Below are 19,467 nucleotides of genomic sequence, written 5' to 3' on the forward strand. Positions count from 1 at the left end.
ACTGACCAAGTAAATCAGGTATGCAGAATATTGTTATTTTCATTGCATAAAAGTACAGATTTGCAGCATCTTTAGAAAATGTTTTCGTTTGAAAAAAAATCTATTTGGTTCTCAAAATTAGCAATTTCTTTAGCACATAAATCAATGTCAAATTGTTTTCATTATGTTTCATTGGTTTCTTTCAAGACATCTGCATATTCAACAAGGCTCATTTTCCTGGATTCCATGAATGTTACCCATTGAACAAAGTACTACCAGCAAAAGATATATAAATATATAATTATAAATAATTTATAAAACATAAGATGACAAAATATGGGCATAAGGAGGTCTAAATTCAGTACAAAATATTTGTCATTTCCTACATTTATTAATATGCTGAAAAGTCAATAATTGTGAATTCAATCCTTTTTAAAACCCCCTCTAAATATGAGTCTTAATCAGAATCCACATATCTCAGTGAAGACATAGAATTTCTAATATACATACCATTCAGAATGGATAAAAGTATACAGGGAAAACTTTGAATATGTATGTGCACAAACAAGGATTTTATGAACATGCATTTCAACTTTCCATACTTAACTGCAACAGTAAAGAATTGAAAGTCATACTCAAAGTGAAAAAAATTGTAGATTTGGGGGCATTGCAGACTGTCTTGGTACAGATAAATTCTTCAAAACACACTTCACATGGCTTCAGGTGGAACTTAATACTTGGGCTTACTTGAAAATTTCTGGATCATAAAGAAAAAGAATGCTAACAACTTGAGAAAGGATTTGTACCTAGATTGCATTTGATATAGGGCCTAGTCTGACCACTAAGATGGATGTCTTCCTGTGTAACGTTCCTAGACTTCAGACAATGAAGAAATTCAGGTCGGAGAGACAATACTTTATGTGAACTGCCACCCTTCCCACTCTTACAGATTGGGTACATGGTTCTCATAGATCCTCAATGACCCTGGATATTATGAACCCAGTTCTCTGGCTTCTTAAAGGTGTAGCATCAAGGGCATTTTCTTTTGCAGATACAGATTCTTGTCTTTTGAAGGCTTTTTACCAGATCACCCCACTGTAGAGCTTTTCTTAGGCTGTGTGGCCCATATTTCTTCTTTTCTTTCTTTTTTAAAAAAACTTTTTAATGTTTATTTATTTTTGAGAGAGAGAGAGAGAGACAGAGTATAAGCAGCGGAGGAGCAGAGAAATAGAGGGAGACACAGAATACAGAGCAGGCTCCAGGTTCCAAGCCATCGGCACAGAGACTGATGCAGGGCTTAAACTCTCGAACCATGAGACTGTGACCTAAGGCAAAGTTGAATGCTTAAACAACTGAGCCACCCAGGTACCCCACTTATTTTTCAATTAATTTTTAACTCTTCTATCTTACACCATGCTATATTCTCAGAGGTCTTAATGGATAGATACCTATTTTATATGACTAATATTTTGTAAGGTTTCATTTGCCTATCACTTTCACATTAATGAATTTCTTTTGTAGATGTCTTATTTATTTATTTTTTCCCTCACAGTAACTCTGTGAGTTAGATAAGGCACTTATTATTACTTTCATTCCACAGGGGTAAATTTTATCTTGGAGCTATTGTCACTTCCTTGAGAACATACACAGAGTAAATGACAGAGAATGGATTTAGCCTAAGTCTGTGGATTCCCAATTCAGTACTCTTCTCATCACTCTAAGCTGCCACTGTGTGCCATTTGTACCTCAGGGACACAGAAAAAGTGATCACAGCTGAGAGAATAGCCTATGTGATTAATAAGGAACTTCATAATTACTCACAAGAGGGAGAAAGAGTGCAAGTTAAGGCTCTTAAATGAGGCAATCAAATGGTTAATTTTGTAGTAGAATGCCTTCCTATGACTTTAATTTTAAACCCTATTCAATATCCAATCTGAATAAGTGCAAATCTGTTATTTATTCTGGAATTAGCCTTCTCTCTAAGTTTCTCATTAGAATTACGAAAAGTGATATTGGCTGAAGTTGCCCAGAAATAGGGTTTGATTTTGATTTTAGTATCAGGCTCGAAAAGGGGCAAAATAAATGATAATGGTACTGACCTTCATGAAATTATATTGCAGTCAGTATTCTGATTTGTTACCACGGCCTTAAGAAACTAAGATAAATTCTGGGGCTAAGAAGTGAAGTCCTGGTGTAACAAATACCTACAAATGTGGAAGTGGCCTTCGAATTGCTAATGGGTGGAGGCTGAAAGACTTTTGAGAAGCAGGAGCTAAGAAGTCTACATTGACTTTAACAGATTGTGCATAGAAATATGAATGCTGATCACTCTGCCAGTGAGGGCTCAGGAGGAAGGGAGGAGTATGGTAAAGAAAGCCTATGGTACCTAAGACAGTACACACGTTTTTATCATAATGTTAGAGAAATATCAATGTTAAAGACACTTTTGGTGAGCGATCAGAAGGAAACAAGAAACTAGAGGAAAGGTGATTATTGTTATATAGTGGCAGAAAACTTACCTGAATTGTGTCCTACCATTTGTAGAAGTCAGACCTTATAAGTGATGAACTTAGGTATTGAGCTGTGATGTACAAGCAAAATGATGAAGGTTCATACTGGTTTCTTGTTGATTATAGTAAGTGCAAGAGTAAAGAGGTACATTAAATGAATATCAGTAAACAAAAATAAACTAGGGCTTGATGAATTAGAATAGTGTCAGTCTGTCCAAATCACAGAAGACACTAAAATTAAGGAGATGCATGGTTAGGATAGACTGCTTGGAAAAGATAGTCAAGAATGTGGTTAGACAACTGTTGGCTAGTGCCTCTAAAGAATCAAAAGTTCAGATATAACCTCAGAGGATTGTTTGAAGAGAATAGACATGTGACTTACAGATCCACACAACTATCTCAGCAGAAGCCAAGAATAGAGGTATGATTTTCTAGGTAATATCTTTTTGATTAGTGTAAATTATCATTTACATTTACTAATTCAATGCCTGACATGCCTGTATATTTTTCTGTGTATTTTGCCTATAAATTCTGTGAGAATCAATTTTTAATACAAATGTTTTATTTTAGAATAGTTTTAGGTTTATAGAAAATTTTCAAAGATAGTACAGAGAATTCCCATAGAGTCAACATCTAACTTCCTTTAGTGTTAATGTTCTGTATTACTATGGCACTTTGTCAGAATTAATGAACAACAAAGATTCGTTATTATTAACAAAAGTCCATTCATCCTTTATCCATATTTCCTTAGTTATTACCTAATGCATTTTTCCTGTCCCAACATCTCATGCAGGATTCCACATTACAATATAGTCATCAAGTCTTAGACTCCTCCAAACTGGCCATTGCTCATACTTTTCTTTATTAATGGCCCTCATAGCTTTGAGGATCTCTGGTCAGATATTTTGTAAAACGTTCCTTAGTAGCACTTTTGCTTATGTTTTGATCATGATTAGACTGTGATGATTACTTTTTAGGAAAACCATAGAGATACAGTGTTCTTTTCATCACATCATATGAAGGGTCCACGTTGTTAACACCATTTATCTCTGTTGATGTTGACATTGACCATGGTGCTAAAGTAGTGATTATCGGACTTCTCCACTGTAAACTTGCTCTTTTTGTCCATACTTTTTAATGGACTTTTTGCCCATAATCTGTTTCCATACTGTGCTTATTGGAAGGAAGTCACCATGCCCAGCGCAGACTTACAGAGTGGTGACTGAAAGAGATATTTGTCTCTCTTATTTTTTATTGTTAAATTTAAATTTATTTATATCAGTATGAACTCACAGATATTTATTTTATATTTTAGATCATACCCCAGTGCTTCTTTTCTTAATTGTCCATATTTGGCCATTGAGTATACTTTCAGTTGTCTCCTATGTTTCTTCTGCATAGCTTTATCACTGTGGTATACTTCCTTGAGTACTTTCTTACTTTCTGGCAGTATGCATATTTCAGGCTCATCTTAGGTATTTTCTAGAATCAACCACTTCTCCAAGAAGCCCTGTTTTTTTTTTTTTTTTTTTGTTTTTTTTTTTTTTTAATTAGGGAATATGTTAGAAACCAAGACCAGCATTCTAGGTGTGCTTATTGCTACCAATGTGTCATTGCTTTTGGGTCCTCTCAGCTGAATATATTGTGTATACTAACGCATGTATATGCATATATTAGTTTGCTAAGACTGCCATTACAAAGTACAACTCACTGGGTGGTTGAAACAAATTTTTATGTTTTTATTTTTATTTTTTTTTTATAGTCCTGAAGGCTACAAGTCCAAGATTAAGATGTTGTCAAGGCTGATCTCTCCTGAGGCCTCTATTTTTGGTTTGTCCACTACCATCATCTTCCTTTGTCTTCACGTGATCTTTTGTCTCCCCAAATCTCTGTGTTCTAATCTTCTCTTCTTATAAAAACTCAGTTCATATTGGATTAGGGACTACTTTAATGATGCTATTTAACCTAAATACCCCCTTAAAGGCCCTGTCTCCAAATACATTGTGAGTTGATGGAGGTTGGGACTTGGACACGTGAATTTGGGAGGACACAATTCAGCCCAGAATTATACACATACCTATACATATTTCCATATGTATCCAGATGCTTCTATATTAATGCAAATATAATTTTATACTGATGCCTCCAACTGTAGTGTGGATCCTTCAATTGTTTTCTCTATTGTCTGTAAACTTATACCGCAACAAGGAGAAATCTGGCTCCTGCTCTCCACCATCTATATTCCTATCTATTTTAATTCCAATTTACATTTATAGTAGTTTTAGAACTGTTGACTGATATTCCTGTAAGAAATAACTTTGGGGGTACATGGGTGGCTCAGTCGGTTAAGTGCCAACTTTGGCTCAGGTCATGATGTCGCGGTTGGTGGGTTGGTTCATGAGTTCGAGCCCCATTGGGTTCTATGCTGACAGCTCAGAGCCTGGAGCCTGCTTTGGATTCTGTGTCTCCCTCTCTTTCTGCTCCTTTCCCATTTGTGCTCTATCTCTCAAAAATAAACAAACGTTAAAAAAATTTACAAAAAGAAATAACTTTGGCAACTGTAGTACAGTGTTGATGTACAGTTAAACATGCTTTTCGTCTTACAAAAATCCATTCATTTACAAAGTTTCCATAAGGCTATATTATCTTAACCTTGAATCCCTCAGCCCCCTAGATGCTTGTTTTAAAAATATGTACAATAAGACTAACTTATTTTGCTGTAAAATCTATGGATATTGACAAGCCATAGTGTCATGTATTTACCATTACAATGCAATGTAGAGTAGTTTTACTACCCTAAAAAATCTCCTGTGTTTCACCTATTTAATTTTTTAAAAATGTTTTATTTATTTTTGAGAGAATACAAGTGGGGGAAGGGCAGAGAGAAAAAGAGTGACAGAGAATCCAAAAATGATCTATGCGCTGACAGCAGAGAGCCTGATGCGGGCCTTAAACTCATTAACTATGAGATCATGACCTGAGCTGAACTTATCAGTCAACCCACTCAGCTACCCAGGACCCCTCACCTATTCACTTCTTTATTCTTTCCCAATCCCTAGCAACCACCAAACTGTTTACAGTCTCTACTGTTTTGTCTTTTTCAAATTGTCAAATAGAATCATACAGAATGCAGACTTTTTAGACTGCTATCTTTTACTCAGCAAAATAAATAAGATTCATTTTTAGCTGAATAGTATTTCACTGTATGGTTGTGCCACAGTCAGTTTATAAATTCAGCTGTTGATTGACATCTTGGTTGCTTCTGATTTTGGAGATTATTTATTTTAAGTTTATTTATTTTTGAGGAAGACAGCGAGCATGCATGTAAGCGGTCGAGGGGCAGAGAGAGAAGGAGAGAATCTCAAGCAGGCTCTGCATTGCCAGCATGGTGCCCAACATGTGGCTCAAACTCATGAACCGTGAGGCCATGACCTGAGCCCAAACCAAGAGTCCAGCACTTAATAGGCCGATTTTTTTTTTAATGGATTGAGTTTTCAGCTTAATGGACTTCACTTAGTGTGGAGTTGTGCTACTTGCTAAGTATGTCCATTCCAATTATGCATTCTGAAACTGGAGCAATAACCACAAAATGGGTTTGCAAATCCACTGGACCCACTGTGAGATTGACTGAGGCTAAAATTCCATTGACCACCTGACTTCCAGAAGTTCCTACTCTTTCTGATAAACTATAGTTCCATTTTGGGTGTATGGGAATTAATATCAATTCAGATTCAGTATCCAATAATTCTTGAAAAATTTTACTATTTCCTTTTGTCAAATGCACAATCACCCTGGGAAAAGCTGTAGGTCCCTATGGGAAAGACTGAGAGAAAAACTAAAAGAATAAAATTTTGGTTGAGTAGTGTGATCCTTCTCAAGAGTACCCAACCTGTCCTTCATTCAGGGATTTGTAGGTCTGTAAATTGATTCATCTTGGAATTGATTTAGAGGACACACATTAGTCTGTGTGAAATAATAAGAAATATATATAAAATATATCATATTAAAATATAATATATATATGTAAAATAATCTGCCCTGAGTTCCTGACATAGAGTTCCTAGGACTCCTAATTCCTGAGTGATAGGAGTATCTGACAGAGATCTTAAAACCCTTGGAATTTCCTTGGAGATATCTTAAAGACACGTTGTTCCATCTGGCCCCTCCTGCAATTAAGAAAGAGACACAACACCTAGTGAGCCTCATTAGTGTTTGAAATTAACATACTGCTCATCTGGATGTGTTTGCTCTGGTCCATTTACTGAATGACTCAAAAAGCTTCTAGTTTGAGTGGGATTTAGAACAAGAGAAGGCTCCATGATAGGTCTAGGTCTAGGCTGCTGTGCAAGCTGTGGTGCCACTTGGGCTCCATGATCCAGCATATCCAAAGTTGTTTGAAATACCAGTAGAAGTTACGAAGTCTATTTTGAGCCATTGGCAGGTCTCCATGGATGAATTGCAGCATGGATCCTTAGGATTTTGGAAGAAAGTTCTCCCATCCTCTACAGATAACTGGTTTCCTCTTGAGAAACAGCTTTTGGTCTGCCATTGGGCCTTAGTAGAGACTGAACACTTAACTGTGGTCCACCAAGTTGTCATTGACCTAAGCTGCCCATCATGAACTAGATGTCATCTGACCATGAAGCCATAAAGTTGGGTGTGTAGAGCAGCAGTCCACCATCAGATGGAATCGGTATGTGCATCATCTGGTGAAGTAGACCTTGAAGGCACAAGTAAATTACCCGAAGAAATAGCTCAAATGTTCATGGTCCCTCATCCTGCCACACTGCCTTTTTTTCTCCTATCCTGTACCTGTGACTTCATGGGAAGTTCCCTATGATTTGTTGACAGAGGAAGAAAAGACTTAGGATGGGTCTACATGAGCAGGCACTACTCAAAAATAGACAGCTACAACACTACAGTCCCTTTCTGAATATGTGCATAACTCATACCCACAAAGGAGTAACAATTTGGTATATTCATTATTGTATAATCTGTATTATCAATGGATAGAGGACTTATATATTTGAACTAGGTGTAAACAAAATCCAAATATTTCTAACAATTTTTCATATAGGATGCCTGAAAGTGTTTCCACGGTTAATGCCTCACTCCATAAATCCAAACCCTGTTTTTCCTCAACAACCTCCACACTTTATGGAGACGTTGGCATATACTCATGTTAGTCCTGGCCTGGACATATTTTTTAATATTTCTGGGTGAGTCATAATAGTGAGTAAGTACTAATATTCTTGGAAACCATTCTTTCATCAGGGCTGCTAGCAGTAACATCATTATACATGAAGGTGACTGCCCATCACATAAAAATATTCCACTAAATATTTCTGTAACTCGACTTTCCCTTATCCAGGTCTTAAAAATGCCCATGATTATTTTCAAACCCACTAAACAAAAAAAGGATATATCCAGGCTGAAGTGAAAATGACTCATAGCTTTAACCAATGGTGGTTAAAGTATTTTATTTTTTTCACCCATTTATCATCCATCTAATCTATCTGTCTATCTATATGACAATGAGAATATGCTTCTAGGTTTTTTCCTAAGACTTTGGAATGGACTTTTGGAAGGTGAAGAGCTCTGAATATTCATCTCCATTAGCTTTATGGTACATCTACCTCTGATTCATAGAAGATGTGAGTTACATATTTAAGGATGAAATGAGTTGGCCAGAACTAATAGGGGAAAATATTCTAAGCAATGTGTATAGCAGGTACCAACCCTCTTTGGAGATACTTGAGAGAAGTTCATACATGGGGAAATGTGAATATCTCTGTGTAAAAAATAGAAGAAAATTTTAGAACAGAGAAGATGTCAAATCATAATTTTTAAGCAATTAAAAATAAAATTATTCATCTGTTATCTATGTATCTACCTATTTGTCTATATCTAGCATCTATCATCCACCTATAATCTATCCAATATGGGGATAAGATTGCAAAGTTATATATAGAACTGGTGAATACTCTATAAAGCAATAAAAACATAATATTTGCTTACAAAACGAATAATTTTCTCTGTGGAAAAAAATTAGTGGCAAGTTAGTGATTTTCTAAAAGTTGCCATTATTTTTGCAGAGTCTAGACCTTAAGTAATAAAACTGGAATTTGCAAGAAACAAAATTCCAGAGCCTGTAACACCAGAAAACCCATGAGGTGGGTTTGATAGAAAATGCTTTGTTATATCACTCAAAAGGCAGGAAATAACTTTTCTATCTTATATTCAAGTTTTGGATGTTTTTTTTTCTCAAGGAGTAAGCTAGGACACTCTTAAATTGTGAAGTAGTCTCGTTTTATGTCCAGGACAAAAAGGAATCTTTGGGCTCTTCTAATCAAATTATTGTTATTTACAAATCTAAAACTGCTTTGGTAGTAGGAGAAAGGATAAGTTGTACCAAAATATTCTGGTGATTGAACTGTTAAGCATTATTTTCAAATCACATTTGGGATAGATAGGTGAGGGTGGTATTTTAGGATATTGTCATAGAGCAGAATTAAACTGAATTGGTATAAACTGAGTCTGAGCCTCTCAACCAACTGACCAAAACTAATTAAACTGCTGATAATCACTGGGTTTTTCTCTGTACAAAAATTTTCTACTCAAAAAGGATTTATGAGGTTTTTTCCTTTTTATTGCAAAATTCATCAAGTTTCTACTATAATTCACTGAAATCTCTAGTTATATGAGAAATGAATTTTGTAGACATTCTAACAGTTTTCTGAAGATTGATGTTATATAAGTTTGATACTTTCCTGTAAGCTTATATAATTGATTTTCCTTTCTTTTGAAATGTAAAATTGTTTAAGTAGTCATTAGGGATAATGCTATTATAGACTCATTTATAAATGTTACTTATTTTTTTTTTCTTTTTGACTCCTCACCAATGGCAATGCATCAAAATGATAAAATGTTATTGTGCTTTTTTGAAAACCAAACTTTGAAAGAAGAATAATTTTAAAATTAAAAAAAATAAAATGATTCAGAATTTCTATTAACATTAGAAGATTCTAGGTTTGCCATAGCTTTTTTCTACAGCAATGAAAAATGTGTGGTTCATATGGGAAGTCAATCCACTCTTTCAAACTGGATTTCTCCTCTTGACGATTAATCAACAGAGTATTCCCGAAATATCACTTAACTCATCTCCTGATGTGCTGCATGAATCATAGATCCGGAAAGGAAGAGTCAGCTCACTTCACTAATGGGATCAAATGACTAAAATGGTAGTGCAACCCCAAGATTGCGTCTAATTGAATTTAGAATTTGTTATGCTCAGTCTAGAACAGGGTTTTCCAAATATCAGTACATGAGTTATCATTTGCCATTATCTTTCTCTCCATGGAGAGAACTGTTAAATATGCTCTTCTTCTCCTCACTCCTACCCCAATATTTCTGGGCTTTGTTTGAATTTAATTTTTGAATAATGATAATCTTCTAGTGATAGGCAATATCAAGCCCTGCATATGATATAATCCTGGTGAGTAAGAGGCAACACAGGTGGATCAGTGCATTTTATTTTTGCCGATGTTCAACTGTACAATGTCATAGTTGTAAGCAACCAAAAATTAGGCCTACCTGCCAGATGCTATTCTGGGTAAGCTGCTTTCAGGGAAAATAACAAGATTTTGCTCTCTGGGTCAAAGCTAACATGTCAAATAATGACTATAGTTATCCACTAGAATTGAGTGGCATTTATTTCAAGAGACGTTTTGGCAATATAAATTTGTTGCATGATCTGTAAAGAGTGGAAATATATGGAGACAATATCGAAAATAGCATACCAGTTTTAGACACCTAATTCATGATTTCCTATGTGGTTTTACCATGCTGATAAAACTGACTTCTTTTCCTGGTGCTTGTCAAGTTGTTTATTGGCACATGCCAGTTAATCAAAAATAAATGGTAAAAAAGTAGGAAAGAGAGATCATTTGATTTTGGTATGTGCTAATGATTTCAACTCCCATTTAGCCAAATATTTTATGTTTGTAAAATAACACAAGTACTTCCTCCTTTGTCTTTCTAAACATATACTCACACATACATGCACACATATGCACACACTCATTTACTTGCTACTTGAGAATATAATCTAATTGATATAATGGAAAATATTTTTTCTTAATGTTTGTAGCACTTTCAACCTCTAGATATAATGACATTTCAAACTCTTTGGGGAGAGGAAAATATTCAATTAGGAGACTCTTGTAAATACTCAACTTGAAAGATGCAGACTTAATGGAATTTGTTTATGTGCTTTCTCCTTCCTTGCCACCAATGTATCTCACTAGAATGAAAAGCGATATATTAAATGAAATTACTGGATCCATTTCCTAAATATGACTATACAGAATTTCAAATCCCATAGTACTGAAAAAGTCATTGCACTATTGCTTATTTCTAAGCCTTTTCTCAGAGTTATAAATTATGTAGAGCTTTGATAAAGTGTTGCATGATTTCATGATAATACTGTAAAGTTATTTTTTCACCTGTTTTGACAAACATTCAGTGATTGAAGATCCCTCATTTTTATCCACCCATTGGACAGAATTGGACAAGGCAATGAACAAAAAGAATAGAAGTAAATACAAAGTCAAGGCTCACTCATTACGTAAGTGACAAAAGAAATTTAATGTTTAAAATGCACTGGCATGGTACAGATTATTTTCAATAAATTGTGAGTGGGAGCCAGTTATAACACTTCTAATGAGATAGGCCTTAAAGAAACCCATGTTCCTATTTTTGGAAAGGCCTTGATAACAGAATGGTGTATAATGTCACTACATTTAGAGTGCATATGCATTATTTAAAAGCATATTAACTGCATTGGTTACAATAATAGCTACATTTGTTATTACTTTATGCTTTCTACCACTCTTTTTTATAGCTATTATCTCAGTTAATCCTCAACAATAATCACAGGTGGTATTAATAATTTCCTCTATTATGAATTAAAGGCATAGAGATATCGGGCATTTGCTGAATATCCTGTTTCCTTCTTCCCCCAAATATACAAACATTAAGTTTGCTTTTTACTTTTGGGGTGCCTGGGTGGCTCATGTGGTGAAGTATCTGACTTTTGATTTTGGCTCAGGTCATGATCTCACGGTCATGGAATTGAGTCCCTTGCTGGGCTCCACACTGACTGTGGAACCTACTTGGGATTCTCTCTCTCCCTCTCTCTATGCCCCTACATTGCCCATGCTCTCTTTCTCTCAAAATAAATACTAAATAAACTAAAAATAAAGATTTATTTTTTACTTTTAATGGCATTATGCTCAGGTATTGAATTATATAAACTCATTTCCCCTTCAGAATTTCCAATGGTTTCTGAAATGCAATATTAAAGTACGAGCTTCTGTCACCAGGGACATTTGCTATCTATCTATCTATATCTATATCTATATCTATATCTATATCTATATCTATATCTATATCTATATATATATAGCATACATTTGCAGTATGTGTGTGTGTGTGTATTATACATCTAATATTAGATACTCAGGGCAAATGAACTTCATGATGTTTTCAAAATCAGGTCTTCCTTGCTCTCCTTTGTTGCTGGTATATGGATTTCCTGTTCACATATCTGCCAATCTTGTGTTTATTTATAATGACCTGCTTAATTGGTCATCTTGGTCAGGAAGATCTCCTTGAGATGGTCCCCTAAATTTGGGTGATTATTTATTCCTGTGTTGCTGATGTATCACCCATCCCCCATCACCCACCCAGAGTCATGTTTTGCTCTCCAAATACACCTTGAAAGTCTGTAGACAAGTTACTTAGTCTTCGTCTTCGTCTTCATTTTAATTCTAGGATCAACACGTTGACTCACCCAATGAGTATTTGTTGAATTAGTTAATAAATGATTGGACTCAAGGTCTGTAACGTTTTGATGAATGTAGCAAGTTTCTCTTCCCATGGAAGTTCACAAACATGGAGTTGAAAATGTGCTGTTCTATATTTATATGCAAGTAAATGTTGACCCTCTTCCCTTCTTTCTACATACAAAGAGGAAGGATATTCTATGATTCCAGTTTGCAGGAGGTTGTTTATCCCAAGCCTAGCTTCCACTATCTACTTCTCTACTGTTGCCTATTTTCTCCTATTTTCTCTTAATTTGAATGTCTGCTACTAGTGACTCTAATAGTTCTAGTAGTCATAGACTTGCCATTAGAGAGTGCTGTAAGCTTCGTCATAGCAGTTACACTAATAAAGGATAGTCATATTTTCTTCATATTTTCTCATGTGTGTGTTTGTGCATGTATCTGTATTAAAGGTGTCCAATATCCAAGGTTCTAAATTCACATTTCTACTAGAGCTCAAAATTATAACCAGGACTAGAAATCTCCTTGTTTATTGTTCACTTTGCATTCTCTATAGTTCCAAAAAGTGATTTTTTATACTGTAATTTCAGTGGCCGCTAAAAAAAGCTTTGTGACTTTTTAAAACCAATTTTGACTTGAAGCAATAATATTTTCCCAGCTTCTGAGGAATGTATTAGAACAAAACACAATTTCTAATGCTATAGTCCTTACTTGCTCTTCAAATGTTTTTGAAAAGTATGCTGACAGGTGATTAGTCAAACTGAAAACCAATTGCTACAACTGTTTACTCTAAATGATAAGTGATTACTTTGTTTTCAATGTATTTTAAATAAATAGTTGAGTCCGCTTCTGAGATACATATGGGAATTTATTGTAATATATTTTCTCAACTCGTGTGTGTGTGTGTGTGTGTGTGTGTGTGTGTGTGTTTTGTACATAGGCAGTGTTCCTTGACACTAAGAGCACTCATGGATTTATTTGTTCCAAATATATGCCCCATTAAAACCTGAAAGTGTAAGAAATATGAGGTAGTTAGACAACATGCTTACTATTTTAAACCTAATTGTTCTGCAACATATATATAAGGCATGGCCAATAAATTCAGAACCAAATATTGACAAAAAGACAAAAGCATATTCACATACTCATAAGGAGAATGCAATTGTTTCAAAGTTTTTCAACAGGAGTCCTGGGAATCCTAGGAAGTCCACAACGAGGGTTCTGAATCGTATGGAGTTGTATTAGGTAGTTTTCATGAGTTCTTTGCATGTGTTTCCTTGATACAGGTCGTAAAACTCTCTTCATATTTTCAAATAGTCATAACCCTAAACTAGTATGAACCCCAGCAACAAAAGTTGTATGCTTTAAAAATTATTTTATCAATTCCAGAACCGTGGTGAGTTCCCTGGTCAGTAAAACCATCTGCAAAATATTCTCTCACTAATGTTCCCTGTCCATAGTCTGAATGGTCCTTTAGCAAGTATGAGGTAAAGCCTGGAGTATACTTTGTGGCCACTCTAAAATTAGTGCATAACTATACTGATGCAAACCAGTGAAGATGTTCATAGGGCACATAGTAGAACAACATAATAAAGTCCATTTTTAAGGTACATTCTGTAACTATTAATTTACTTTGACATTTCTCTTGGAGCCAGATCTTCATTGTGAGCCGAGACTTTATTTTCCCAGTTATGGTAGCCTTTGCCTTGACTGGGTATCTTAAAGCCTTACTGTAATCATGTTACCTCATTTCATGTTTACACTGCAAAGTAACACAAACTCTCTTTTATTTAGTTTGCATGATAGCCAGGTGTTGTTGTTGTTGTTGTTGTTGTTGTTGTTGTTGTTGTTGTTTTCCTCTACTAAAACTATTATGCGTGTATTCCAAATCTACTTACCTGTTTCATTTCTGATTTGTCAATAATCTACTACCCCCAGACTCACCGATTCTCAAGGGGTTTTTAAGCTGAACATGTGACACTTGTGATATTAACAGGAGAGAAGCATTATCCTTTATGACATGTTCTAAATAGTGGAAAGAATATGGAATATGGAGGAGGATTTTTTTCAGGAGGACTTTTCTTAGGGCGGCCCTACACATCTCGCTCTGTAAGCTTCCATTTTCACATCTATAAATAATATTTCACAAAATTGTCAAGAGGGTAAAATATGAAAATATATCTGAACTAAGTTCCCAAGCTGTACCTTCCTGCTCAAATGTTAAAATATTGTCATTACAGTTAGCCTTATCTTCCCGAGATTCTGAATCCTTCAAAGGGCTCGTCATCTCTGGGTTGTAGACTGTTTTTGATGACTTCACCCTGGAGGAAACAGCTTGCCTAAGGCCTGACATGGAGGCCTGCTGCATTGCTAGCTCCCTGTGCTCACTTTTGGCAGGTTGTGCTGATTTATTGAGCTATTTGATTTATTTAATGTACCATGCCTTTGACTGCGTATACTCTATAGCAGTCACTCAAAATGCAAACAAACACATCATATGCTCTTTAATTACTCCCATCCCCCTTATTATCAATCACTGCCAATATCAATGGGACATCTGTGATTCATGCTATAAAATTAAGGTCAGAAAACTCGCCTTTGCAGGAGTGAATAGCAGCAGTTTTGTTTGTACTCCTTCACTTAATGGTTTAATTCAAAAAGTGGTTCTCAGGAAAATGATAGGCAGAATCAATCTTGCTTAAGATAAAAATAGGATGAAAAAAAGCATAACTGGGCAAAGAGGAAGGAAAAAAAAGTAGGAGCAAAAGAAGAAGAAGTTGTTGAGGGATGTGAAGAAAGAAAAAGACATAATGGCAATAATACGGTAGCTTTTAGGGTACTCATCCTGACTTACAAAAGAATGTAATGTTCAATACACATCCAACACTGGTAAAAGTCCCAGGGGGCCAGTCTTGGATCCTAACTTTATAGAGTTCAAGTTCTTGAATCTTATTCCATTTTCTTTACTTATTCTCTTGTCGATTCCTTATTCTCTGTTTTCTTGTTATTAATCCTAATCCTCCTAAATTTAGTAAATTTGTATACATGTAATTCTGATAATATTGCAAGTGTGACCAGTTTCTGTGATCTCCCTAATTGTGTATTCTTGCAGGAAGTTGCTGCCATCTTAATCTTTGTCCACACTCACAGAAAATATTCAAGTTGAAGGAAGGGACTGATAGTCGAGAGAATGGAAATGCAACCAGTTTTCTGACCAATATTTTATAAATGCTATAGTATTTTTCACCTGAATCCCAGTTTTCCATAGATATGTGGATGAAATGAATATAATATACATATATGTATGTATCTTATAGGTCTATTTAAATGATAGTGATATGTAATTCATTTCATTGCGTATGTGGTCATATGCACTTTAAAATTTACATAATGTTGAATATGCTCAATAACTTAGGACAGAATAGTATTTTTATGCTGCTTGGAAGAACACAGAACTTAGCCTGTATGTTAACCCTAGCAAATAAATATGTGCCTGGTAATAATGGTAATTGCCTCACTGAGATTTTCTGAGCTATATTAGTAGGTAGACCTTCCCGAAAAATCAACATTTAAGGACTCTGTAATTGTCGACAGGATCTAGAATGCCTTCAAGTTATATTTCTTCTCTAATTTATTCTGCCACTTCAGCCTATTACACAGTATGGTTAATCTTTCAGAATAGTGCTTGTCAAGTTTTAGTGAATACTCACTTGTAATGTATGACAATAAGAGGTATTTAAGCAATACTCGTGGTTTAATAAAGTAATTTTTCCATTTGTTGACAACTCTATAGGAACGTTTGCTAACTGGTGTGTATAGTAAAAAGAATTTTCAAATAGTCACAATAACTGCCATAAATATGGAAACCAATATTTATTAATAAATAATATGGCCCACTGTTTGTATTTGTCTCAGTTAAATATCACAACAGCCTTTGTGATACGAATTATTGACTCAGTTTTTACCAATGAGTAAAATGAGCTGTGGAATACAAATTAACTATTAGTACTAGGTCACTCCATGAAGGGAGTGGCAGAGAGTATTGCCCCCCAGGTATCTCTGAGTATAGAACTTTGCTTCTTCCGTTATACCATATGGTCCTTTAATGGCTAGCAGGAAGAGGGTATGCAAATGTGAAAGAATTGCAGTTGGTAAAATTTTGGTTAACTATTGGTTTGTTTTTTTAAGTGAAGAAACCTACCCCCAAGTTTCCGAAATTTCTTGCTAGCTAAATGGATTGAATGATTTCCATGACAGACAAGGACTTTTTCTGTGCCCATTTTTTAAATCAACGCATTCCTAAAGCCAGTGAAAAACAGAAAGTGTGTCTGAAAAAGCCACAAAGTAACAAAGTAAGCTTGAAAAGGGCAAGCTTGATTTTTGGTTTTTATAGCACTTCTCTTATTTAAGAGGATACATTTTGTGGAGGTTTTGCTGTTGTTATTGTTGTTTTAATTCTAGAACATACCTCTGATTTTTGATTTTGGAAGTATTCAGAGGAGACCACTTCTTTAAGTGAAAATTGTCACTTTGAGAATATGGATGATTTATCAGGTGCAGGATTTTTTGTTTCTTGCAGAATGTCTGATGAGGTAAGAGTCTTTCCTAACAACATCTTGCAGATTAGTATCAAAAGCTTGAAAAATACCATTGAAATCAAGGACATTCCTTAGAAAAGCAATCAATTGTTATGAAATAGATAATGTGTTTTCTTGCAAAGCAAGAGAATAACTATCATGTGGATGTTATTAATCTTCCTTGAAATCATTTTAACATTCTAATTTGCCATGTTACACTGTTTTCTTTTTTTTTTTAAGGAAACACAAAAAGCATACTGATTTATCGTCAAATTAGGCAACTGTATCGCTCAATCAAGGATGTTAAATTAACCATTTTCCAATAAGTCAGGCTTACAGTTTGCACTATGAAGTATAAATATGTCTTAAAGTTGCCCTTTCATATGGTAAAAAGGACTTAGATTGGTAAAAAGCAAATGTTTACCATTTAGAAGCCAAAGTAAGATATATATATATATTTTTTTTTTCCTTAATTAATATATACTTGAGTCAAATCTCTTAAAAAAACACTTTTTTTTTTTTTTTTTTTTGAGAGAGAGAGCATGCACAAGTAGGAGAGGAGCAGAAGGAGAGGGAGAGAGGCAATCTTAAGCAGGCTCAGTGCTTAGTGCAGGGCCCGACTCAGAGCTTGATCACCTGAACCATGAGATCATGGCCTAGGTCAAAATCGAGAGTAGGATGCTACACTGGTTGAGACACCCAGGTACCCCAAAAGGAAAACATTTTAAAGAGATCTATGATCTATGTTAAGCAAATAGAAATGCACTTTTCTTCAATACTATCTAAATTTGTTATTTCCTCATAATAATTTAGTGACACAGAGATTGTTGAGAGAATAAATTGTGAGAATTGTGAGTACACTATTGCTGTTATAAATCACTTCATTTGTAATAATCCTAGCTTTCACGTGCACTTTTAGATCTTTTTTTAGGGATATCTTCTTTAAGTTTATTTAAGATAATATGTATTTATTATGTATGCTTAATACAATGGCAGTAATGTATTTTAAAAAATGTTTAATATTTATTTATTTATGAGAGAGAGACATAGTGGGGGTGGGGGTGGGGCAGAGAGAGAGGGAGACACAGAATCCAAAGCAGGCTCCAGGCTCCAAGCTGTCAACACAGAGTCCGGCATGGGGTTCGAACCCACAAACCATGAGATCATGACCTGAACTGAAGTCGAATGCTTAACCAACTGAGCCACCCAAGCACCCTGGCCGTAATGTATTTTTAATAAGTTCAAATTTTCTGGATTATTTTTCCTGTGATTTTGTTAAATATATTTGTAGTTAGCATATACCTTCAAATTGCTATGATTCACATTTGTTATTACTCAGCATTTATTTTTTTTTAAACTCAGCACACTATGTTGCAAAAAGTACACTTAGTTTTTTTTTTTTAAGATTTTTTAAAGTCTGAGCACTTGATTTTTCTTTTATTTCTTTCTTCCCTTTTTTTTTTTTTTTTTTGGTTTATCAGCACTTTCAGGATAGTGATAGATTATGCATATTCATCCATTCCTTGTAGCCTATTCTGTGATGAGATGGTGGGAACAGTATGTTTGTATAGTAATTAAACATTTATTTTTTTGAAAATATGGGTTTATTTAAATGATTTCCTCAGCAAGCATTTTTAAGTATTGTGTTGGACTCGGTGTAAGAAAAAGGTGAAAACGTGTTTCTAAAAGAGTTCGTAGTCTTCGGACAAACATCTTTATGAAAATTACAGTAAAACATAATAAATATTCCAATGGAAGTGTGCAGTTCCCAACTCTGTGTGTAAAATGAAGTTCCCATTGCTATAGTAGTAATCAATCTAGGTTATACTAAAGTTGAGAGTTGGAGATTGTCTCATAATATGTCATATTTGCTAGTGCAGGAAATTAGTAAGGGAAACAACATATCTAATGACTATGAGGCTTACAAAATATATAAATTTGTGTAAATTCAACATAGAGTGTACTATTCTACAGAGGCTATTGATAGGTGTTTATTGAATGGTAAAAGGAACAGTGCAATGGAATATTAATGCCTTAAATCTAAACAATGCATGGCTGACAAAAGAATGCCAAGTGGTAACTACTTTGAAAAGTGTTTTAAGAACCTACCTGACACTAATGATATGATATCACAATGATATACAATGTAGTTGGCTTATCTGCTGTTATTTCATTGCTTAATTTTTGGTTTCCATCTGAGACATTAGTATACTGAGACATCTCACCATGAATGCATTTCTCTTGGAATGCTGCTCAAAACAGATTAGGAAAATTTTGTTAGGCATCTTAACACATATTACTGTTGAACTTAAATGTGTTTCTATACTGACTCAGCTGTAACATTTTAGTTAATCAACTTGACTGACAGATCATGCCTATGCACATGGCAAGCTTTATGGGGGAAGGAGTGTGTGTAGAACAGATCATCAGTCCAGGAACTATGCTATGGTATGACCATATTCATCAAATTATATTGACTCAGTGTTGTATTCCAGTATAGAGTTGAAAATACCGCAAAGGAATTATGTAAAGTGAGATAAGAGAAACAAGATGTTA

The 19,467-nt window shown here is 34.8% G+C and overlaps 1 pseudogene; it reads right to left on the reverse strand.

Annotated features, from left to right (window-relative positions):
• LOC122204558 overlaps nt 1-14,702 on the reverse strand; it is a 135,205-nt pseudogene extending 120,503 nt beyond the window's left edge.
• Nucleotides 14,703-19,467: the final 4,765 nt, after the last annotated feature.

The sequence above is a fragment of the Panthera leo genome, chromosome D4 (genome assembly GCF_018350215.1).
Source record: "Panthera leo isolate Ple1 chromosome D4, P.leo_Ple1_pat1.1, whole genome shotgun sequence".
Taxonomy (NCBI): Eukaryota; Metazoa; Chordata; class Mammalia; order Carnivora; family Felidae; genus Panthera; species Panthera leo.